The sequence below is a fragment of the Hemibagrus wyckioides genome, linkage group LG05 (genome assembly GCF_019097595.1).
Source record: "Hemibagrus wyckioides isolate EC202008001 linkage group LG05, SWU_Hwy_1.0, whole genome shotgun sequence".
NCBI lineage: Eukaryota > Metazoa > Chordata > Actinopteri > Siluriformes > Bagridae > Hemibagrus > Hemibagrus wyckioides.
In genome coordinates this window covers 4,707,375-4,733,643 of record NC_080714.1, presented here as the reverse complement: position 1 = coordinate 4,733,643, position 26,269 = coordinate 4,707,375, and the positions used below count along the sequence as shown (strand labels likewise).

The 26,269-nt window shown below is 42.6% G+C and overlaps 1 protein-coding gene across 2 annotated transcripts in view; it reads right to left on the bottom strand.

The window, feature by feature from the left end:
• The window catches only part of gpat2 (glycerol-3-phosphate acyltransferase 2, mitochondrial), a 194,186-nt gene extending 168,202 nt beyond the window's left edge, over positions 1-25,984 (bottom strand). For both annotated transcript variants that reach the window (XM_058389527.1, XM_058389529.1), the window contains exons 1-2: positions 25,893-25,984; positions 1,387-1,699 (exon numbers count right to left, since the gene is read on the bottom strand). The gene's annotated coding sequence lies outside the window, so the exon portion shown is untranslated. The remainder of the gene's footprint in view (positions 1-1,386; positions 1,700-25,892) is intronic.
• Positions 25,985-26,269: the final 285 nt, after the last annotated feature.

Genomic DNA, 26,269 nt, shown 5'->3' with positions numbered 1-26,269 from the left:
GTCCGACATGTTGTACTTCTTTGGCCATGTGCTTTTACGGTCGTGTGATATACACCGATCAGGCATAACATTATGACCACTGAGAGGTGAAGTGAATAAGACTGATGATCTCCTCATCATGGCACCTGTTAGTGGGTGGGATATATTAGGCAGCAAGTGAACATTTTGTCCTCAAAGTTGATGTGTTAGAAGCAGGAAAAATGGACAAGCGTAAGGATTTCAGCGAGTTTGATGAAGGGTGATGGCTAGATGACCGGATCAGAGCATCTCCAAAACTGCAGCTCTTGTGGGGTGTTCCTGGTCTGCAGTGGTCAGTATATATCAAAAGTGGTTCAAGGAAGAAACAGTGGTGAACCGGCGACAGGGTCATGGGCGGCCAAGGCTCACTGATACACATGGGGAGCGAAGGCTAGACCGTGTGATCCGATCCAACAGACGAGCTACTGTTGCTCAGATTGCTGAAAAAGTTAATGCTGGTTCTGATAGAAATGGGTCAGAAAACACAGTGCATGATGGGTCAGGCCTGCTTTGGCAGCAAAAGAGGGGATCAACACGATATTAGGCAGGTGGTCATAATGTTATGCCTGGTTGGTGTATTTGCATTCATGATGGTGGTTAAGCGGGAGATTTAAATAAATGAGCTTGTTTCTTTTTAGGTGTACGTGTTTGTGTTATTGTTTTATATTGAAATTACACACCAAAAAGACTTATGTCTTGACACTCACAACATCTGACTATAAAACACTGATGAATTAGCATATAGGAGAACGTGCATTACTTTAAAGCTGTATGCACACTGGTTCCCTCACCACTCTTTCTTTATCTTGTCATGTCAAAAAAGCGTGAATTCCTCTGCTGTGTGGAAAACTTCCTGTTACAAAACTCCTGAGACTCCTTCCAGAAATGTCTGTGACCTTAGAGAAAACATCCCAATATCAACAGTTATAGTACTGGTACTGTTAATTAATTCATTGTTAAGGTTTACTATTAGGTTCAGTTACTAATCACTGATTACTAATCAATTACTTACTGTATTAGAATTTTAGCACGTTTATTAAGTTGTTATGGGTAATTAATTAACATATTTTAACCAATTCCTCAGCGCTGAAGTATAAAGGTTTAAAATGCACCATGGGATAAAAAATAATAAAAATTGTGTGCATAAGTGATATATAAGTGATAATTGTGCGGGGAAAAACCCTTTCATATTTCCATAAAGATGAAACACTTCTTTACAGTCTTATTGCCCCTCCCACACAGACTGACCGAGATTTATTCGGCTAGTTTTTCCCACCACGTTTTCCGATTTCATCACAGGACAGTGGAGAAACATTCAGATGAGTGGACAGAGCCTGAGAGCGTGTGGGTGTCGGATTCGGGCCTCACCGTTTTGGGAACTGCTGCTCTGCTCTGGTCTTAAGCTCGACGCATCGATAAACAAATGTGAAGACACCCACTGACGCTGCTAAGTGGGCCTGCCGAAGACAGGATATGAAGACGAGAGCCGAGCGAGAGTTTCTAATCCCAGCTGTCTGCTCGGCATGTGCGTGCCTGCGATTCCCAGACGTCCGCAGTGTTGATGCAATCACATCTACACGCCTACAGAGCTCGCGGAGAGACGCAGAGAGGATGGAGCTCGTGTTGGAGAGTTATACAACAAAACGCGAGGCACGTCTTGGTGATGAAATACTCGTTGTAACTGTGGGAGACACAATAAGAAACAATTCACTGAGGGAGGGGAAAATACAAAGCATCTATTATTATTATTATTATTATTTTGTGTTATTTCTTTCATTTAATAAATATATGGAGGCTGAAATGCACATGACTCATAGACTCTTCATATGATAATGAGCAATGCATTAGAAAAAGGAACGGGGGGGGGGTACAGGGATACCCATTTCACAGTGTGTGTGTGGGGGGGGGTGAGAAAGACAGAGAGAGAGGGGTGAGAAAGACAGAGAGAGAGGGGTGAGAAAGAAAGAGAGAGAGCGAGAGGGGGGGAGAGAGGGAGAGGGGTGAGAAAGAGACAGAGAGAAAAGGGGAAAAGGGTCAGAAAGAGAGAGAGAGAGAGCGAGAGAGAGAGAGACAGAGGGGTGTGTGTGAGAGAGAGAGAGAGAGAGAGAGAGAGAGAGAAGGGTCATAAAGAGAGACAGCGAGAAAGACTAGAAGAGAGAGAGAGAGAAAGAGAGACAGTGTGAGAAGTGTGTTTGAGTGTGTGAGCATGTGCATGTTACTAATGTACGTGTGTGTGTGTGTGTGATGTGTGATGCCCAGTAACCATGAGCTAGCTGGATTTAAATCTTTTCACACAGTAAACTGAAAGACAGCAGCTTTAGAGCTTGGAGTGTTTTCTCTTTCCACTTGCTCAGATCTGACAGAAAAAGGGTGAAATATGATCATCACTCAAAAAAAAAAAAAAAAAAAAAAACAACCACTGCGGAAACTACTTTTTTGCCACCAGGCTATCCATCAGTGTTCCTTAAACTAGAGGTCGTGACCCCACGTGGGATCGGATGATTTACATCTGGGGTCGTGAGAGAAACTCAACATCCTCTTTTTTCATCCAGTGACTTTACTAATCATTATTAAAGACATGGAGGAGATTTTGGGTGTTAATTTGTGGCAATGTTGCTGGAGTGATGCAGATAAAAGAGACGCAGGACTGGTCACGGCTACGGGAGACTACTGAGTCTCAGACAAACTGCTTTTTGTTTGTTCATTTGATGTCATTCACTCTGAGAAGCGTTAACAGGAAGTCACTTTTTTATTGTGGAACTTAAATGCGAATATAAATAGACAAAACTTCTAAGCGTCATTCTTTTAAAAAAGAAAAGTGCTTCAGTGTATAAGGAATAAAACACTTCAGGACGTGCCATTAGGAATATAATTAACTTCAGGGTGTTAAAGTGTAGCCCAGTTTCAAGACAGCGCGCTGTTGTACATAATTTTCCTGTAAAAACTGAACCGCATCATGAACTCACTGCATGTTTTTCTGGATGCACTTCAGCCATACTGTATATTAATGTAGAAGAAAATGCAGGACTATGACCTCACAGCTAACTGTATCGTAGCACAGCAGACAGATGACAGAGAGAGAGAGAGAGAGACAGAGGGTTGAGAAAAAAGAGAGCGAGAGAGAGAGAGAGAGAGAGAGAAAGTGAGAGAGAATGTGTTAGAATGTGTGTGCGCATACTGTATTAATGTAGAAGAAACTGCAGGACTATGACCTCACAGCTAACTGTATCGTAGTACAGTGTCACAGCAGACGGAGAAGAGAGAGAGAGAGAAAAAGCAAGCAAGAGAGAAAGACAAAGGGAAGTGAGAGAGAGAGAGAGAGAGAGAGAGAGAGAGAGAGAGAGAGAGAGCGAGAGAGAAAGACCGAAGTTTCGGCGCTGTGAGATCATTTTTCTCGTGTGTCTGTACAAACCGAGACGCTTCTCAGACTGTCTCGGTGGATGAGCTGCGAGACGAAAGCGGCACACAGGGTCAGATTTGCACTGGATTTAATCTGAATTACAGCTGTAAGACTGCACTCTCTCTCTCTCTCTCTCTCTCTCCTACCCCCCATAAACAAACTGGAGACAGCTCACATAGCCAGTTAATCATGCTGTAATGTAACTAACCAGATTAACATGTTAAAATGTCCAGACAAACACATTTAGGTTCTGTAAAATAAACACATGGCCTATGTAGTACAGTTTCAATATTCTAACATTATTTGAACGCCTTGAAGAATTTATCACTCTCCATCCATCCATCTATCCATCCTTTGTACACTTTGCGGCACAAGACAGAGGCCCTTGACGTGTGCCAATCCATCACTCACTCACACACACACACACACACACACACACACTTAGAAATGTCTTTGGACTGGTTGAGGAAACCGGAGAACCCTGAGGAAACCCCCAAAGCAAACTGAGAACATGGCAGAAGAAAACAGGAAGCAGACCCCTGACCCCTGGAAGTATGATGCCACCGAGGTTCTGCCCATCAATAATTTTATTTAATTAACCTATTGCAAGCAGGGTATTAGGTAGCTACTCCACAGGTATGAAATAAGAATCTCACAAACCAGAATTTACACCAATCAGTGAGAGGTGAAGTGACTGATGATCTCCTCATCATGGCACCTGTTAGTGGGTGGGATATATTAGGCCACAAGGGAACATTTTGTCCTCAAAGTTGATGTGTTAGAAGCAGGAAAAATGGGCAAGCGTAAGGATATGAGCGAGTTTGACGAAGGGCCAAATTGTGATGGATAGACCACTGGATCAGAGCATCTCCAAAACTACAGCTTTTAAACCTGCTTTACAAAAAAATAACTCTAGACATGACTTCTGCATCCAATCAAACGCTCTTGAGAAAACAAGTCCCGTCCCCTGTACTGGACTAAGGGCAGCAGAAGCAAATTAGCCTAAAGCAAGGGTCACTCATTGAGGTTGTCTGGCTTCCTGCATGCTAATCTCCTCTCACCCAATCCCCCTGTGTGTTGAAAAATTGTATGGTGTGTGTGTGTGTGTGTGTGTGTGTGAGAGAGTGTGTGTGTGTGAGTTCATTCCCCTCCAAAACCTTCATCCTGGATCAAACTTATACAGCTATTACACACTGCACTGACCATGAGAGAGACAGAGAGAGAGAGAGAGAGAGAGAGAATGAGGGAGGGAGGGAGGGAGGGAGGGGAGAGAGAGAATGATAGAGAGAGGGAGGTAGAGAGAGAGAGAGACATACAGATAAAGAGAGAGAGAGAGAGAGAGAGAGAGAGAGAGAATGATGGAGGGAGGGGGGAGGAGGGAGGGGAGAGAGAGAATGATAGAGAGAGGGAGGTGGGGAGAGAGAGAGAGAGAGAGAGAGAGAGAGAGAGAGAATGATAGAGTGAGGGGGTGAGAGAGACAGATAAAGAGAGAGACACAAAGAAAAACAGAGAGAGAGAGACATGGAGAGAGAGAGAGAGAGAGAGAGAGAGAGAGAGCGATAGTTCTCAGAAAAGTTTTATTTTACTGTCTGGTGTTGAACTGCAGTCCTTTCCCTCTCCCCTGCGTAGCCTAATGCTCGGAGAAACAAAAAAAAAAGGAAGGTACAAAAAACTGCTTCAGGCTTCTAACAAACGATCCACAGCCCGGTGAGAACGTGTGGAAACTCCACAGACAGAAACCTGGAGCTCAGGATTGAACCTCAGACCCTGCAGCTACGAGACATCAACACTACCTGCTGCTCCACCGCGCCGCTCGCCTTCAAGTAAAATAACTGTGAAGAAAAAATAAATAAATAAAATGAAACGAATATATTTTCCCTCTGACTTCATACGCAACTCATCAGCTGCAGCAGGTTCGGGGTTTTTCATTTCTGTTTATACCTTACGCGCTCGTTCATCTGGAAACTGACATTACGGATCTCCGTCATGAATTTATGAAAAGGATCATGGGTGAAACAGGATGTCATTTTTCCCCCACAAATTGCCTGGGGGGTTAGAATCCTGACGATGCCACAACCATCCACATGGTGTCTGTGACTCTGTGGCCAATCGTAGCCTTCTCTGAGGTCGTGTACGAAGAAGACTATAGCTTATACACCGATCAGCTATAACATTATGACCACTAAGAGGTGAAGTGAATGGCGCTGATGATCTCCTCATCATGGCACCTGTTAGTGGGTGGGATATATTAGGCAGCAAGTCAACATTTTGTCCTCAAAGTTGATGTTAGAAGCAGGAAAAATGGACAAGTATAAGGATTTGAGCGAGTTTGACAAAGGGCCAAACTGTAATGTCTAGACCACTGGATCTCCAAAAATGCAGCTCTTGTGGGGTGTTCCCGGTCTACAGTGGTCAATATCTATCAAAAGTGGTCCAAGGACGGAACAGTGGTGACCCGGAGACAGGGTCATGAACGGCCAAGGCTCAATGATGCACATAGGGAGAGAAGGCTGGCCCATGTGATCCGGTCCAACAGACAAGCTACTGTTGCTCAAATTGCTGAAGTTAATGCTGGTTCTGAGAGAAAGGTGTCCGAATACACAGTGCATGACGGGTAGCAAAAGGGGGACCAACACAGTATTAGGCTGGTGGTCATAATGTTATGCCTGGACGACACATCAGATGCTTCACGTGTTTGATGTGAAGCAGGTTTTAACCTTCATCCTCGCTCATTAGTACCTGTCTCTTGATTAGAGCTGGCTCACACTCTTCATTGTCTCTGTTTAAGCTCCAGAGCCAAAGCTTCACAGCTTTATTATTATTATTATTATTTCTTACATAGTTTTACGCATCATGATATTTATGATACGCAATCTATATCACGATATACAAGCGTCATAACCGACTACAAGCAAAACAATATTGATGATTCGGTACAATATTTTAATAATCAAATCAAAGCTTCTGATTGGTCCATTGTTGCAATTTGGAAATAAAAAAAAAGGTAGAAAAATGTATCACAATCCAGGTAACATCTCCAAAAAGTGCATCATGATATAATTTATTACAATATGTATACTATACTCGTTGTATTGGACAGCTCTAGATCCTAAAACTATTTAACACAGGATGCTTGTCGCATATCTACACAGATAAGCTAGCAATGAGATCCGTTTACTGTGACATCGTGCAAAGCTCCGCCCACAAAGCTTGCTCCACTGACAGCCATCTATTAGAGGAATAAAAGTGGTCCATCATCCAGCAGAGACTGATTATCTGCACGTGTGGGAATATCAGCATCGTACAATGACTTATTGAGTTAAAGCAAACTAACCTTAGTAAAAGTAAATAATTTTGTCTTCGTCGCTGGGGACTGTTTCCATGGTAACTCGGTGATCACAGGTCATCTTTCATTACTCGTTAGCCGTATTAGCCTCGGAAATAAAGGGTAAACGTCCGATATTTGGCTAAATCCAAATTTTTTCCTCGATCAACTGTGTTTGAGGTGTCTTTTTATTCCCATTTCAAAATTATTCTTTTAACTAGCGCTCTCTTAAGCATTTGGGACACGCTCGCCAGCTTTAGCTAATAATAAATTCCGCACAGATTTATTTTAAGTCTGGGTCTGGGCACCGAGGGAAGTGAAGGTGAGAGCTGAACGCACACACACACACACACACACACAATTGCTGCGGAAACCAGCTGCATGAAACATTTATCATCACACATATGGACACATGGCTGTGATGTTTAAAAAAAAAAGCTCAGATATTGCCTCAGTAAAGGTTAACGGGAGGAAAGAAAGGATTATATTCACGGAAAAGATCAACAGTTCTTTGTGTTTCTGAGCCTTGGAGAAAAATCAGAAAACTTTAGATTTTGTGGCTTGTGAAAACAAGGTCAACACTCCTGACACCCTACAGCAAGAGCAAAGAGCCGTATGACTTAGAACTTGAGTTATACGAGGTCACATTGTGTGTGTGAGAGAGAGAAAGAGAGAGAGATAATTCAGATAACTAGGTTACAAAAAGCCCATATGACTCGGAGCTGGCAGATGAAAACATTCGAGAGATAAAAGCGGCACCCTCGTGCTGCTGAGTGAAGAGAGAGGCGGCTTGTTTTATGTCGAACACAAAGCGGGAGGGAAAAACAACAGCAAGCGGCAAAATGACTTAAACACTAACGCTTTTAGCTCTGTAATTAAAGTGTGCATGTGTGTGCGCGAACACATTATGCGAACGCTAATATTAAATCTTCGTCATTGTGCGATATATGCGGACACCCGGCCATCACGCCCATGTGTGAGTCACGAACCTGATTAACGGCTTATAAAAGTACTTTACCAAGGCGACGCTCTCCGTTAACAATCGCCGACCACTCAGTGACACTTAATAGTAACAGCAGCACTTTATAGCAGTTTATAGTGTTTGTAATAAAGCGGCTGCAATGGAAAACGTCGCACCGTGTTTAGTAACGCTTTCAACAACTCTATAAAGTTGCGTGTCTTTACGTGGGAAACCGTGCCGCTGCTGTAGTGATTCGCTCTCTGAAGTCTGCAGAATTTTCTAGAAATAAAGACGACTGGATGTCATATTTACTCTATAAACACAATCCGGGTTCACCATGTGAGCAGCAATCGTGCTGGGATATCAAGGTATATTTGCCAAAACTATTGCAAAGCAAAAGATGTGAGGCAGGCAGACACAAAACTCTTCCCAAGTATCAGGAACGTCTCACTCTCCTGTCAATCTCTGTACAATCACACGTGCTTGGGTCTGATAGAGCTTGCCTAAGAAAACATGAGCTCATCAAATGATGATGGAAAAGGAAGAAAGGAAGCCAATTTCACCAACAGCTCCTTCAACAGGAATTTAGCATTAATCAGTGTGAGCTAGCTAATCAGGTAGCTGACAAAGTGAAGGTAGCTTGTTTGGGATTCATTTCTAATCAGCTGTGCGAAAATAAACAGAAAATTTAGCCCAAATGTTATGCTAGAAATGTGACTTGTGATTGTTTGTTAATTGTCAACAGCCCAAGCTAAACACTTTACCCAGTAAAACTACCAACACTGTATACATGGTGTTAGAAAAAGGGCATTTAAAGAACCAATCAGAGTGTTACATTTAAACTAATGTTTCATTTGAAAAGTCCAAAAGGAGATTTCTTCTTTCTCTGGTTGTTGGATGAGAACTAAAGAAATGCTGACTACTGATTTATCGTCAGCAACTGACAAAGGAACCGACAAAGGCATACGTTTTCCACGAGCGTGCTCAACACATGGTAGTTTCAGTGTCACAGTTTCAGTGCCCGCAAATTAATAATGACACGTTAGGAATCCATCTGATGACCAAACTTATAACTAGCCACTCATTTCCATTTGGGAATTTGGGAGAAAGCCTTATAACCTCCGGTTTCACCTTATGTCGTCATATACGTTAGGACCTCTCGTACATACAGAATAAAGCTTGGAAGAAAGTAGCAGAGATTATCGATGCTTTGTTAATCTGCCAACAAAAGCTAGTACCAAACCTAACATGTAACTCAAACTTACATACATTTTTAGCAAAGGTTGAGGTTATCGTCTTCGTCCTTCAGCTGCTCTCAGTACATGGTCGGCCACAGCGTATCATTTGATTCGGATATATGATTTATTGGAACAGGTTTTACACCGAATGCCCTTCCTGATGCAACCCTCGTATTTTATCCAGGCTTGGGATCAGCACTGAGAGTTGGGACCGCCCTCAATGGCAAATCAAGCCTAAGCAGCGGCAGTAAGAGCCCGAGATCTTGTTGCTGGACCACCAAAGGCACATTTTATGCAAAAGCGATGTGTAGAAATCAATTCTTTCAAAGCAAGAAATGGGAGTAGTAGAAGAATTGCACCGGTTCAGCAGTGCAGGCTTCATGTGGAACACTCAATCATGCTGTAGTCCAACTGGTTATTTCGGGGCAGTGGAAATGTCCTTCAGAGCAGTGACATAGAGCAACATCCTAAATGTTTACCTACTGCGGTATTTTTATGTTATAGACTACGTGCCAGAATGGCCACAGCAACACTCCCACAAAGACATATTTATAATTTCCAGCTCGTTGCTCTTTTTATCTCTCTCTCTCTCTCTCTCTCTCTTCCCCCCCCCTCCTTTTCCTTTCCATCTGCACAATATGAAAAGTTTGACTGGGTAACATCCCTGCTCATTACAAATACTGTAACTTTTCGCTCATATATTTTACACACCACATTTCCCCCTGATAGACCTTGACAATCATTAAGCTACAAATACCGAACAGTGCACTCTCAGGTACAGCGACGTGCCTACGATTCCTCTCGTTCCGTCTCATTTTGTCTGCGTGTACACCGTCTTGCATTTATGACAACACCGTGTCGAGTCGTCCGCTCGTTAATAGATTGGTATAACAAATGAAGGACTGAATAAAGGAATGTGGAATTTATTAGGAACACCGGTACACCTGCCAGTCCGTGCAGCTGTCCAATAAAATCATGCAGACACAGGACGAGTGTTTATCAGTTAACGTTCACATCAAAAACCCGACAGTGACTCCGAAGGTGTTGGTGCCAGGCTGGTTTGAGAGTTTCAGAAACTTCTGATCCAGCAGCAGAAACCATCCAGTGACAGGCATCATGTTGATGAGAGAGGTGCACAGATAAGCATCTCAGAGTCAAACCTTGTGGATGGTAGATTAGCTACAAAAGCAGACCACAGCATCAGGTTCCACACCTGTCAACCCCGGATCTCCTCCTTAAGCGGGATCCAGTACACGTACTGCTTTTATTTAACAAAACAAAGACATACATGAAACGTAACAGAAACAAACCCTGCACAGAAACTGAGATAACCTCAACAAAACATGACTATGCAGTAAAAACCTGGATAACATGGCGTCCGGCTCTTTACGGCAAACATGTAACGTTACATTGACAAAGTCAACCTATATTAATATAATGACTGACCATGACCAAGACAGAGCAGCACATCAAAGGAAAACAAGGGTGAGAAAGAGGGAAAACACATTAAGCAAGGGCGTGGCACCTCATGGGAATAACACAATGATAAATAAAGCAGTTTCCAGGACCCTCTGATGATCTGGCAAGGAACTATCCCAGTAACTCAGTACACACAGGATGGCAATATGATATAAACACTCTGTAAAGAATAGTGTTTTTTGGCATGTCATTGTACAGTAAAATCTGCCAACAAGGAGCCTCTCTGGGTTGGTGTGTGAAATGGCATGAAAATAAATTGTATAGAAATATATACACACGTATATATAAAATGATCGGACATAACATTATGAGCAGTGACCGGTGAAGTGAATAAGACTGATGATCTCATCATGGCACCTGTTAGTGGGTGGGATATATTAGGCAGCAAGTCAACATTTTGTCCTCAAAGCTGATGTGTTTGAAGCAGGAAAAAAATGGGCAAACGAAAGGATTTGAGCGACTTTGGCCAAAAGGCCCAAATGTGATGGCTAGACGGCTGGATCAGAGCATCTCCAAAACTTCCCGGTCTGCAGTGGTCAGTATCTATCAAAAGTGGTCCAAGGAAGGAACAGTGGTGAACCGCTGACAGGGTCATGGGCGGCCAAGGCTCACTGATGCACGTGTGATCCGAGCTACTGTTGCTCAAATAGAAGTTAATGCTGGTTCTGATAGAATGGTGTCAGAATACACAGTGCTTTACAGGTCAGAGCTGTTTTGGCAGCAAAAGGGGGACCAACACAATATTAGGCAGGTGGTCATAATGTTTTGCCAGATAAATGTGTATATACACATACACACAAGTCAGCATGTAATACTGAGAGCAGAAGGCTTCAACAACCTGATTTAAACCTCAGACCAAAACTTTTTTACCTGTCTTTACCAAGAGTTTCAGCTACTGACCATCAGCAACAAGCTTCACCTGTGATGTACATTACCCTTATATGGTAGATTCAGCACAGAACATTGTTGTAATTATCGTAGGAGAAATTATTGTCGTTTCCTGGTTGCTTTTGTTTCCATTATTTTACTCCCCATTTCATCATCTCTTTCTCTATACTTGTCTGATGTGGATAAAACTCTACGCTGTGATTATCACTCAGATACGATGAAGCACACTTGACATTTCCATGTGACACGGATTAAGATCAAGCTGCATGACTGAAACAACAATTAAAAAAAAAAAAAAAAAACTTTTGCCAGATGCTAGAAACGCTTCCAATTCAAGAGTATTGATGAGGAACAGCAGAGACTCATCCATGATACACAGCAGCTGTCGGCGAGACCTTTTTTCCATTTTTCTTTCATTTTTTTTTTTTGCTGTGCAGTTAGCTCGGATTGTGATGCACCAGACGATCTCTCCTCTAAAATCAGCCCTTTAGTCTCAGTGTGTGGAATATTTCAACATTTTATCAGCTCTATCACGAGAGAATTTCGGAATCCGCCGGCTCATTAACACCACAGTCTTGAACAGAGTCGATCACGTGCGAGGAAATGAGGCTCCGAGCAGAAGAACGTACACTATATTGCCAAAAGTTTTGGGACACCCCTCCAAATCACTGAATTCAGGTGTTGTTTTTCAGGGGTTGGACTCAGGCCCTTAGTTCCAGTGAAAGGAACTCTTAATGCTTCAGCTTCATACCAAGACATTTTGGACAATTTCATGCTCCCAACTTTGTGGGAACAGTTTGGGGATGACCCCTTCCTGTTCCAACATGACTGCACACCAGTGACCAAAGCAAGGTCCATAAAGACATGGATGAGTGAGTTTGGTGTAGAGGAACTTCACAGAGTCCTGACCTCAACCTAATAGAACACCTTTGGGATGAATTAGTGTGGACACTGTGAGCCAGACCTTCTCGTCCATCATCAGTGCCTGACTTAAATGAGCTTCTAGGAAGCTTCTATCAGGTTGAGGTCAGGACTCTGTGAAGTTCCTCCACACCAAACTCACTCATCCATGTCTTTATGGACCTTGCTTTGTGCACTGATGCACAGTCATGTTGAAACAGGAAGGGGTCATGAAATTATCCAAAATGTCTTGGTATGATGAAGCATTAAGAGTTCCTTTCACTGGAACTAAGGGGCCAAGCCCAACCCCTGAATTCAATGATTTGGAGGGGTCTACAAAAACCTTTGGCAATATAGTGTAAGCCTAGTGAGTGCTCATGTGGCGTAACACACGGGAGTGTCTTACAGGACTTAAAGGATCTGCTGCTGACATCTTGGTGCCAGATACCACAGCACACCTTCAGGGATCTAGTGGAGTCCATGCCTCAATTAGGCAGCAAAAAGGAGACCAACACAATATTAGGCAGGTGGTCATAATGTTATATATAAGTCAGCATGTAATATCTGTGTAGATACATGTATATTTACCACACTGCCTTTTTTCCCCTCTTGAACACCAGCTCAGGTTCTCATGAAATCCTATAAAAAGTGGCAGGTAGAAGGAATGTAGCTGCTTTTATTCCCGCTAAAGAAAAATTCCCCTCAGCAAATTTTTAGTCACAGTGCAGCTCCGGAATTTGGAGGAGAAAAAAAAAACCAAGTTAAACTTTTTAATAAGCTCCAGGTGATGTCAAGAAAGTTTAACCTCCTAAGCAATTACAAGTTAAGCGACCAAGCCAGAAAATCAAGCATGGTGGACTGAGCGCTGGTGGAAAACGTTTCCTTTTAGTGAGTAAATATCAGGAGATTTTCTACAGTAAAAAAATGTATTACTAACATTCCAGTTTTGAATTATAGCTGTAAAAAATAGCATGGGACTGGTACAAAATACATCACTGTGCATGAGACTCCAGGGTTAAGAGTTTGATCTCCACCTATACCATGTGTGTGAACTGTGTATGTTCTCCCCTCTGGTTTCCTCCAAGTTCTCCAGTATCCTTCCCCAGTATTAAGGTGGTATAAGTGTGTGATTGTGCCCCGTAATGGGGCTGCACCCTGTCCAGGGTGTCCCTGTGACTATGTGTAGGATAAATGGATAGATAAATCTAATCCAGATAACAAGAAAACTACCGAAGACTACTAGGCCAATTAGCTGATGCTAGCTAAAACTGGTAAGTGTGTTGTCATAGTTACAGCATACTCTGGGGGGGAAAAAGGCAAACATGAAAGCAGCCTAATTATTCATAATCTTGTGCTTTAACTGCCTTCATTTGTTCATTGATCTTTTCTCTTGCACCACTCAGGAATAACGGTACGGACAAATTATGTAAAAAAAAAAAAAAAAAAAAAAGATGATAAAATGGAAATGAATGAAGTCCTGCTGTTTTAGGTATTTTTACACACAGATACCTAAAAAAAATCAGGTTAATGGGTTAACCCACCTCCATAAACCATTAAACATGTTTGTTTTCATCATTTATCTAATGCAGAGTTCACTGACAAATGCCCAAAATCAAGGAGCTCGAGTGACAATCGCACAGTGTGATTTACCAAAGACGCGATCTGAGGGAATCCCAGATGCAACACCGATGGCCGTGAAATATTTGGCATGCTAAATATCTGGATCTGTTGGAGCCTCAAAGTCGTGCAGTGTGAAAGGAGTTCTGACTGAAAAACATGACGACCTACAGCCAATGAGAGCGCGAGATACAGGTAGTAGTATTATCTATTAAACATATAGTTTATAGTAGTAGTACATCAGAAGCAGCACATTGCAAAATTATTCATTCACCAGAGAACTCTGATCTCACGTGTGAGCTTGCATTATTTCCTTATTATTTCTCGTTGTCAAACGTAGTTTGCGGACCAGACAGAGTTGTCGGCGATTCTTTCTGCTTTAGCTGCTCAATGATCCTTCTCTTTCCAAAAGAAAACCTTGCGATAAAAACGGGAACATTTCTCAAACACCGTACAGTAATCTCGACTGGAACAGCAGGACGAATATTCAATAAAGCTCACTGCAGCTCTGACATCGTTCCTAACCCTGCCGGTAACATTAGCGACGCACACTCCAGTCGTATATGTGATAAAGTGCACCGCGGTGGTGATTGTTAAACTAATAAAATAAAAATAAAAAAGTCATGGTTATTACTCTGTTCGGCACGCGGGAGCCGAGACGTCAAATCAAATGACAAGGAAGAGTAAAAGCGTAAGAGAGAGCTGTAGCGAGGAGGTTTTTTCTGTAGCACTGATTGATAGTGCTAATGTTCCTTTTAAGAGAGTTCCTCATGAATCCCGTGCAGGTCGTCATTACCGGCCTAATTGGTTGTAATAATGTTCCGTACGTTGGTTCGCCGCCTTTGTCTAATATCTCACTACGTCTCCCACAGGGGCTTCTTCAATCTGATGATGGGCTCCAACCATCCGTGTGATGAAGAGCGCAGATTAAAAAATAGCTTTGATAAAAGAAAAAAAAAACACCCCGTGATGCTGGAAATATTTCACTGAGAAATGAGCAAGCGAGCAACTCTCGAATCTGACTGGTCAGAAGGTGTAGATTAAGAAGCTGTGACAGAAATCACTTCGCATGTATTATAGTGATCATGTTTAATAAACGCTCGTTCTAATACGTTACTGTTTCTATAGCAACAGCTCACGAACTGGAATTCATGCGACGGATGCTGTACATGATCTAAGACAAATAATTAAGGAATTAAAAAAATAAAAAGTAAGGAAAAAAGCATACTCTGTGATATGGCTTCCTTAAGGAGAGGGAAGTCTCCAGTGTCAGTGTAAGTTCTCTTGATTTTATTGGAAAATAATCAACTTCTGCATCATAACAGACTCTGCTTAGTGTTTGGTTGCATCACACGGCTATGCGGTTGACAATTTTCCTATAACAGCATGCTTTATTCCTTACATCTGATCACGTATCAGAGCCGTGCTGCCGTTTTACTTTCCGGTGGAATCTTTCCTCAGGTCCAGTCTGTCAGATTCAGCTCAGCAGGCAAAGTAAAAATATTTTCATCACATCTCTGTTCTCTTTCCTGCCTCCCACAGTTTCTGGGATAGACTCCGGATCCAGTGTGACCCTGATCAAGATAAATGAGCGAATCAGGACGCAAGCGATTTAAAAAAAAAAAAAAAAGGGATAGGCCGTGTTTAAAATAATACTCGATATTAGCAATATTAATGGTGTCAGAAAGTGCTCCCTGTTACCCCCGATTAGACGAAGCGGTAATGTTGGGATTTTTAAGTGCTCTCCGGATATTAATCTCCCAGAAGAACACGGTGAACTGAGTGACTGCAGAATGTGAAATGCGTTTCGATCAGTATGTCGTTGTTATGCAAGCGACCCAGTGATCTGGTGTGCTCAGCGACTAATCTGAGCTCATCTTCAAACTGTCACTTACCACACTATGTGTTATACCGCCATGCAAATGCGGGGATGAGAACAACTTTCGACTGCTAATTATACTCCCCCGAGTCCCCTGCAGCTTCACCGCCGAAAGGGAGGAAAATCCTTTTTCACCCACAGCCTGCGTTCCCGCTCATCCTGTAGCAGCTGAGGCAGTTTCCCAGTGGCGGAACGTGAAAAACTTGAAAAACTATATATATATATATACACTATATTGCCAAAAGTATTCGCTCACCCATCCAAATAATCAGAATCAGGTGTTCCAATCACTTCCATGGCCACAGGTGTATAAAATCAAGCACCTAGGCATGCAGACTGTTTTTACAAACATTTGTGAAAGAATGGGTCGCTCTCAGGAGCTCAGTGAATTCCAGCGTGGAACTGTGATAGGATGCCACCTGTGCAACAAATCCAGTCGTGAAATTTCCTTGCTCCTAAATATTCCACAGTCAACCGCCAGCTGTATTATAAGAACGTGGAAGTGTTTGGGAACAACAGCAACTCAGCCACGAAGTGGTAGGCCACGTAAACTGACGGAGCGGGGTCAGCGGATGCCGAGGCGCATAGTGCGAAGAGGTCGCCAACTTTCTGCAGAGTCAATCGCTACAGGCCTCCAAACTTCATGTGGCCTTCAGATTAGCTCTAGAACAGTGCACAGAGAGCTTCATGGAATGGGTTTCCATGGCCGAGCAGCTGCATCCAAGCCATACATCACCAAGTGCAATGCAAAGCGTCGGATGCAGTGGTGTAAAACACGCCGCCACTGGACTCTAGAGCAGTGGAGACGCGTTCTCTGGAGTGACGAATCGCGCTTCTCCATCTGGCAATCTGATGGACGAGTCTGGGTTTGGCGGTTGCCAGGAGAACGGTACTTGTCTGACTGCATTGTGCCAAGTGTAAAGTTTGGTGGAGGGGGGATTATGGTGTGGGGTTGTTTTTCAGGAGCTGGGCTTGGCTCCTTAGTTCCAGTGAAAGGAACTCTGAATGCTTCAGCATACCAAGACATTTTGGACAATTCCATGCTCCCAACTTTGTGGGAACAGTTTGGAGCTGGCCCCTTCCTCTTCCAACATGACTGTGCACCAGTGCACAAAGCAAGGTCCATAAAGACATGGATGACAGAGTCTGGTGTGGATGAACTTGACTGGCCTGCACAGAGTCCTGACCTCAACCCGATAGAACACCTTTGGGATGAATTAGAGCGGAGACTGAGAGCCAGGCCTTCTCGTCCAACATCAGTGTGTGACCTCTCAAATGCGCTTCTGGAAGAATGGTCAAAAATTCCCATAAACACACTCCTAAACCTTGTGGACAGCCTTCCCAGAAGAGTTGAAGCTGTTATAGCTGCAAAGGGTGGACCGACGTCATATTGAACCCTATGGATTAGGAATGGGATGTCACTTAAGTTCATATGCGAGTCAAGGCAGGTGAGCGAATACTTTTGGCAATATAGTGTATATATATATATATGTATATATATATGGTGTGTGTGTGTGTGTTTATGTGTGCACACAAACACACACACACACCAGGCATAACATTATGACCACCTGCCTAATATTGTGTTGGTCTCCTTTTTGCTGCCTAATCGAGGCATGGACTCCGCTAGATCCCTGAAGGTTTGCTGTGGTATCTGGCACCAAGATGTCAGCGGCAGATCCTTTAAGTTGTGAGGTGAGGCCTCCATGGATCTGACTTGTTTGTCCAGCACATCCCACAGATTCTCTATTGGATTGAGATCTGGGAAATTTGGAGGCCAATTCAACACCTCAAACTCGTTGTGCTCATCAAATCATTCCTGAACCATTTTTTTCTTTGTGGCATTATCCTGTTACAGAGGCTACAGCCATCAGGGAATACTGTGTCCATGAAAGGGTGTACATGGTCTGCAACAATGCTTAGGTAGGTGGTATGTGTCAAAATAACATCCACATGGATGGCAGGACCCAAGGTTTCCCAGCAGAACATTGCCTAAAGCATGACACTGCCTCCACTGGCTTGCCTTCTTCCCATAGTGCATCCGGGTGAGATGTGTTCCCCAGGTACGCACACGCACCTAGCCATCCACGTGATGTAAAAGAAAACGTGATTCATCAGACCAGGCCACCTTCTTCCATTGCTCCGTGGTCCAGATCTGATGCACACGTGCCCCTTGTTGGTGCTTTTGGTGGTGCACAGGGGACAGCATGGGCACCCTGACTGATCTACGGCCCATTTTTCCTGCTTCTAATACATCAAATTTGAGGACAAAATGTTCACTTGCTGCCTAATATATCCCACCCACTAACAGGTGCCATGATGAGGAGATCATCAGTGTTATTCACTTGATCTCTCACTGTTCAGAACGTTATGCCTGATCGGTGTATATACCTCTCTGTCAAACAGCAATGATCTGACACTTCAGAAGTTATGATGTTACTTTCAGCACTTGGAGAATAACTTAGGGAGGAAAAAAAGCATCATATAACACTACACACAGAGAGAGAGAGCAAAACATGATTTCATATGCACCCTTTAGAGAAAAGAAAAGTTCTCATGTTGATGCGCCGAGGAGACTCTGTGTTAAAAAGCCGAAGACATGTTTGATATGCTGAGAGCAAACAATTCCCGCTGTTCAGGACCCACAGAAGAACAACATGAATATGAATGTGACTTCCTTGTTTTTTAAATCAACAATCAGCTTCTGATTACATTACAGCCATCATTAAATGCTTTATCTCTTCAATCAAGGATAATGTGAATAGATGCAACAAAACACCAGTAGTTCTATAGTAGTGCAGATAGTTTTGCGCAAGTTTTGCTTTTATATACATCTTTTCACCTTTTGTGCGTTTGCGGTCACGTTGTTTTGATTTGCGTTTCTTCGTTCTGCTTTGGCCTGTCTTGTAGGTTTGTGAGATCGTGTGAAATATGCTGTAAACTATTACAGACTGACAACAGACCCATCTGTCCCAAATAAAGGGGGTGTGGCCAGATACATATGTAAGGCATGTTGTGTACACATTACTAATCTTAATAGCAGAAAAAAAATACAGAAAGCTGGTTACGACTGCTGACATCAGAGTTTCATCAGGACTTTCAGCTCAGGAAAGCTTGCAACACTGAAGAAAATAAAATCTGTGCATTAGCTTTTACATGTCCTGTGTGTCTCTCTTGCGAATCTTTGACTCGCATTTCCCACTCGAACAGTTACAAAAATTTTACAGGCAAAGGGGCACGTTACCATGGTAACTTGATTAAATGAACCAGACATGGCTTTTGAAGCACTTTCACTAAAATCATCTTTTCGAGAACACTCGAAGAAACACGCTACCCACCCTCTTCCTCGTACACAAGCTCACATATTGGCTGGTGTGACTGTGATTGACAGGAGGCAGAGATTAGGTCCCTCCCACCCCGACGGCACAGCCGGTTTCGCTCTCTCTCGACTCCACAGATGACTGCAGCATCGTCAGGATTTTGAACTTCTGATCTCTCGACGACGAGCCGGACGCTTTTATGTTGGGTTTGAAAGGTCATCCTGTTGATCCGTTTTTGGTATATGGGTCTCTTCTTGTTTAACTAGATAGGAGCCCGGTGTCTTACGACCGAAAATAACTGCCCGGGATCGCTGCCAAGCCTGGCTGCAGATTGAGTGTACTGATTTTACTAGAAGGATTTTATAATAACTCAGACCTGCGCTGGAACAGCTAGAGAGGAGGAGCTCGGAGGAACTTGGGCTCCGTTTTATCAAGAGCTAAAAACACAGATCTAAAAAGGTCTAGAGACCTCTCTGATGTCAAGCTGCACACAAACACAATCAGAGGGAAGGCTTGTTTATTCGAGAATGCTAATGTGGTTTAATCACATGTATTACATAGAACATCTAAACCATACTGAAGAAAAACCATGCTGATGAATAAACTCCCAAAAAAGCTGAACATGTCACTAAAAATACTAACTCAATCATATCAGCAATATTAATTTAGTGTTGAACAAACAATCAGGCAGTTGTAATTAAAATAAATACTATGACCTCCCTTTAACCTCTGACCAACACATAAGTGTATTCAAGATCTGCTGCAAATGATGACGGCTTTAAGGAGTAACATACAAACATGTTCCACACATGCCTCCTTCACTGATCCAGCAGCCACACCTCCTTAACCAGAACAACAGCCACACCTCCTTAACCAGAACAACAGCCATACCCCCCTCACTGAAACAGCATTCCTCCTTCACTGGGACAGCAGCCATGCCCTCTAAATAGAGCAACAGCAGCGACACCTCCATCACCGGAACAGCCACACCACCTTCACCAGAACAACAGCAATGCCATCTTCACTTGAACAGCAGCCACGCCTCCTTCACCAGAACGACAGCCACACCTTCATCACTTGAACGACAGCCACGCCTCCTTCACCAGAACAGCCGCCGCGCCTCCTTCACCAGAACAGCCGCCGCGCCTCCTTCACCAGAACAGCCGCCGCGCCTCCTTCACCAGAACAGCCGCCGCGCCTCCTTCACCAGAACAGCCGCCGCGCCTCCTTCACCAGAACAGCAGCAACGCCTCCTTCACCAGAACAGCCGCCGCGCCTCCTTCACCAGAACAGCAGCCACGCCTCCTTCACCAGCAGCCATGCCACCTTCACCAGAACAGCAGCCGTGCCTCCTTCACCAGAACAGGAGTCACGCCTCCTTCAATTAGAACAACAGCCACACCTCCTTCACCAGAACAAGAGCTACATACACCACCACTGGAACAGCAGCCACGCCTCCTTCAATTAGAACAACAGCCACACCTCCTTCACTGGAACAAGAGCTACACACACCACTACTGGAACAGCAGCCACACCTTCTTCACTTGAACAACAGCCACGCCTCCTTCCTTTGGAACCACAGCCTTTTTACCTGAACAACAGCCAGGCCTAGGTATCCTACATACCGAGACCCTATCCGTCTGGAATTCACATCTTTTACACCCAACATACAAGTGGTATCTAATGTGGAGTGTGTGAGAGAGGGAAAGAAATGTGGAGAACTTTTTTCGCACACTTACGCAATGTTCCCAAGTCGCTTGGAGCTGCCAGTTATCAACAGGATGCAAACTCGCCTCCACTGACGTCCCAAGCTTTGTTAATGACCTCACAGCAGTCATCACGGTTATTTTATTAATTTTGTTTGGAATTCTGCATATTTTTTAATAAGGGTAATCGTTAAACACGTCTGACAGACCTGAATCACTCCCACTGTTCGTCTAGAGAGCTACAAAGCCAGCATTGATATTACATCTGCGTATCAAGACAAACTTTTATCATGATACACAATATTAACAGCAATAAATCTGAATACTAAGCGGTCTTTATTCCCATAAAATGACTTGACATTTTAAAAAGGCAGATAGACCACGAATTTAATGAATCTTCAATAATCAAAACAACATACGCTGTTTCTCCAGACACTTTACACAAGTCTTTATGTAAATGTTAATGAGAGTGGCATCATCTGATAACTTCTTCAGTGCTCTTTACAACCGTTGTGAGCAGAAAAGCATCTCAGAATATGCACAAGACACAAATCGGGAGGGGGAGGAGCTACAACAGCAGAAGATTACATCAAGATCCACTGTCGTTAGCCAAGAACAGGAATCTGAGACTACACAGGTCTCACGTTTCCAACTCTTCAGTTTAAGTCTATGTTAATGTCATGCATGAATAACACGTTTTGTCGTATAAACACTTATCAGCATATCATTTCTAGATCTTTTTTGTGCGTTTCTGATTGTTATTTCTCATGACTTGGTTAAGAAAGTCACACTAAAGACACGAAGCAAAGACTCCTGATGGTCCAGCAGCAGGATCCTGCGCTCTCATTGCTGCGACCCGGGTTCGATTCCTAAGCAGGGTGCTAACCCAGCCACTGAAGAGTTAACTCTCAGTGCCGGTCCCAAGCCTGGATTAAATGGGAGGGCAGCGTCTGTAATGGCATCCGGCATAAAACCTGTGCCAAATCGAAACATGCGGACCAAATGATCCGCTGTGGCGACCCCGAACAGGGAGCAGAAAGAACAACAACACTAAAGACACAAAGCAGACGGCAGACCATGAACATTTTCTGTTTTGGAAGAATCACCACCACCACCACCACTCTGTACCTCTACATATAATCATATAATCACATTATGCAGAGTTAAATTCATTCCCACACACACCATACGGAGGCCTGAGGTGACTTGCCTGCATTCACATTGTCGTAGTGAAACAATTTAATTTGATATGCATGTACTGCTGTTATCGTTAAAGTTTACAGCCCTCACCGTGTCACCAAACGGTCACTTTATCTGAAACAGCGCAGATGTGCACGGCACCACTGACAGCTAATTACGCTGATTATCTGTTATATTAGCATTCCAGTGTACTTCCATATGACTTCTGGCCTTGTTTTGCAGCACGGTTTATGATGAATAATACATAATGGTTTTAGCACATCCATTCAGGCTCGCTTGCAGATAAATATTATTGCAGGGTCCGAGATAAACGCAATCATCATTAAAAAAAAAAAAAAAAGGTGTTAGAGAACTATGATGGCAAACTTATGAGAGAACTATGATGATTAATACAGTCAACCCAACACACACACACATTTAAAGAAAATTTTGTTGAACTGAATCATTCCAAATTAACAAATTAAAACCAAGCAATCCAAAGAAAATCCATGAATTAAGTCTAGCCACTGAATTAGGACAAAGTGATGCTGCTATTTAACATGAGGCGTGTGTGTGTCTATGGCCGAGCTGTTTTACTGGGATATTTAGCAAACATGGCTCTCGGTTTAGTTGCCATTTTGTTCACTTCAGCTTTTTATGAGCGTTGTCTTTTATTTGGTTATGCCACTAAAATCCCTGAATCAGCGAATCCATGCGAACACAAAGAAAAAATTGTAAACATGGGGAGACATTTTATTTCGGCTTTACACAGAAACTAATCCCAGAACTCATAAATATTCATTTCTGGATTTTTTTACAATAAAAAATTGGGACAGAAAAATGCTCCATGTGGTCAGAAATGTTATGCATTCAGATCAGCAGGAATTTTGGTGTCTACAGAGAGCTAAATACATGCCGCATACTTGCCCCACACACACACACACACACACACAGAGCTATGCATGCTAATAGACTTTTCAATTAAGTTCACAAACTGCTGCATAATCACCAACACTCATACATAATGTACTCACACACTCCTCTCTCTTACACACACACACACACACACACACATGTAGAGACATTTCAATTAATTTCACATTTCACTCACTCATACATAAATCTCACACACACACGCTACTGTACCCAGATGCCTCCCATCAACGGCTTCGCTCAATTTATCATAACTTAATTAACCTCTGAACTCGGGAATGAGCTGTTCACATCAGCGTGCAATTAACAGATTTCATTTAGCAATATGGCCGCCGCATCGAAATCAATCAGCGCCGAGTAGTTAACGGCGTCGCGGTGTGTAAACGAGCTCTAATGACTGACGGAAGGATTAAGCTCAACGTCAGTGTGAACACACCAATATCAAGCTGATAGCATTACGAGTCCCAGCAGGCTCAGGCTCGCTCTCTCTCTCACACACACATTCACTCACTCACTTTTCTTTAATCCCAATTAATAAATAACACACCGTTTGTCGACGTCAATCATCTGCTCCTTCCTCCACGCAGCAACACGTGCTTGCTTCTGCCGAATTCTCAAATCCCACCGGTCAGAAGGTTTCCAACACGTCACGTTGTCGTTACTATAGCAACAGCTCGTTCACAGTAACCTGTACAGCGGGTGCTAAACATAGAAACATCACATAAGAGTTGTTTGTTTAGCTATTAAAGAAGGAGTCTCCAGTGTCAGTGAGGTCGGAGTAACGGGCTGGGATAAAGCCGCAAACATATTTCGCAGGAAATCAAATATAACTATAAAATGGATAAAAAGTACAATGTGGCGTTCTTAATGAATAAATAAATAAATTAAATAAATAAATAAATAATAAACAAAAACAATACAGGCAAGTCACTTTAGTATTCATCAATAAAAACACTGGTTGAAATAATCCGCACGTCATTGATTATTTTCCAATAACGTCGTGTCCGGAAGTGTTCTCACAGACATTCTGACGTCCATAATAAAAGACAATCCATAATAAAATGTAAAATGGTGTTTTTAAAAGCCGGAAACACTTCTCCATCTCATCAGCATGAAACGAGAAGCCAAAGGAAGTCACTTTAGAGTGAGGTGTCTACGTTAGCAAGCTTTATAAGCACCCCAGTGATTGTTACATCCACAGTTTTCATGTTAAAAGAGAATTTTCCACCAATACACTGACCTAGGGACATGGAGAAAGTGCACCAGGAAATGGTACCAATTCCAATCATACCAATTCATCGTACCAATTAAGATGCTAAAAATGAAATTAGCCAGACTTTGCTTTCAGGTTTTCATTTCGACGGCGCTCGCACAAACACAACAAACACAAATGCTAATACGCGTTCTGTGAGTGGATTGAAATGCTGTCACTTATTACACGCGGTCATAGGGGAAATGTAATCGCAAATACTTCGTCGAATTAGCATCTCCTAATTAACATTTAAATTTAAAATAAAGCCCGGAAAGTGCGGCTCTGCTGGTGAGCCAGATTGAAATCTGATTGCTGCGTTACGCCTCAAATGCAAATCAGCTCCTCATATTTGGCGCGTGCCACATCAAAAATCTATGGTTGGAGCGTTAATGGACAACATGTGTTATGGTGTGTTGGTAATCAAACGTGGCTTGGAGACAGAAACATTTACACTAAAACATCTAAGTGGTTTGAGTAATCGGATTTGTTTGAAACTAACACTGAAGCAGGGTTTTAGTCGCTGTAGAAATTCATCCATTTCACTTTTTCCTGTTTTCAACACATCACTGAAAACAACGCTGTCAACAGATTAATAATTAAGTTTCTAGCAGTTACTGCACGTGTCGGACGCAGTGAACTGTGACAGGACCTACAGCATTTGATTCAATTACATTCGATTCAGCACTTACTGCATTCAATTCAGTGCCTGCTGCATTCAATTCACTGCCTTCTGCATTCGATTCAGTGTCAGTGGTATTTGATTCAGAACCTTTTGCGCCTGCTGCATTTGATTCGGTGCCTGCTGCATTCAGTTTAGTGCCAGTTGCATTTGATTCAGTGCCATTTGTATTTGATTCAGACCCTTTTGCCTTGGATTTAGCACCTGTTGCATTCAATTCCGTGCCTGCTGCATTCGATTCCGTGCCAGCTGTATTCGATTCAAAGTCTGCTGTATTTGATTCAGTGCCATTTGTATTTGATTCAGACCCTTTTGCATTGGATTTAGCACCTGTTGCATTCAATTCCGTGCCTGCTGCATTCGATTCAGTAGCAGTTGTATTTGATTCAGTGCCATTTGTATTTGATTCAGACCCTTTTGCATTGGATTTAGCACCTGTTGCATTCAATTCCGTGCCTGCTGCATTCGATTCAAAGTCTGTTGTATTTGATTCAGTGCCAGTTGTATTCGATTCAGAGCCTGTGGCTTTTAAAACTTTGTAATGACAGAAAATTGTCTGTTACAGAGCACTGGCACTGGAGACTCCTTCCTTAAATGTTAAATAACCAATTAAACACGTTGTATAATCTGTTTTTAATTAGGTTTAGATTATGTTAATTAGTTGTTTTATCGCAAAAAAAAATATTAGAATGCACGCATGATAGTATTTATCACTAATTTAATTTAAACAATGACGACGGTACAAAATGGCGAAGGTACAAAATGGCGAAGCTACAAAATGGGGGCGCCAAACTTCATCACCCATTAACACTGATTCATATGTAGCCTCTTTCTCTCCGAGGTTTTTTTTAACCTCTAAACAGCAAAATATCAATATTTTCACATTAATAATACGTGACACCAATAACAGAATGCAACAGCTTTTAAAACGGAATAAAACAAATTAACCTGAGTGAACAAACCCTGACTGAAAAAGTTAGCTATATGCTAACTAGCTAGATGCTAAAGACCGTTACCAAGACAGTTGCTAAAGACAGTACAAGATTTCTATCAAATCTTTGGTGTTTTGCCAGCAGTTTGACTTCTAAAATGATTGCAGAACGGTTTATATGTCTTACCCAGCAGTGTGGAGGATATTTTTATTCAAACTCGAACAACCATCGGCTGAAAGTGTGGAATAATTTGGTCGAGCACCTGACATTCATCTGAGAGACTCGGTTATGGAAAGCCAAGGGGCGCAAAACTCGCTTAGATTTTTTCGCCCCTTAAAAAATGTCGCAGATACTAAATTAAAAAAAATAAATAAATAAATAAATAAATAAATGAGAAGATTTAACTTGTTTTTCCTGGGAAATATTACATATACGTTTATCTCTCTTATATCACAGCCAATAATTCCATTATAATATTAATTAAAGTGTTATGCTAATGTCCACAAAACAACTTAGCTCCAATGATCACTTACTTTATGGCATTCTTTCACTAAAAAATCTCT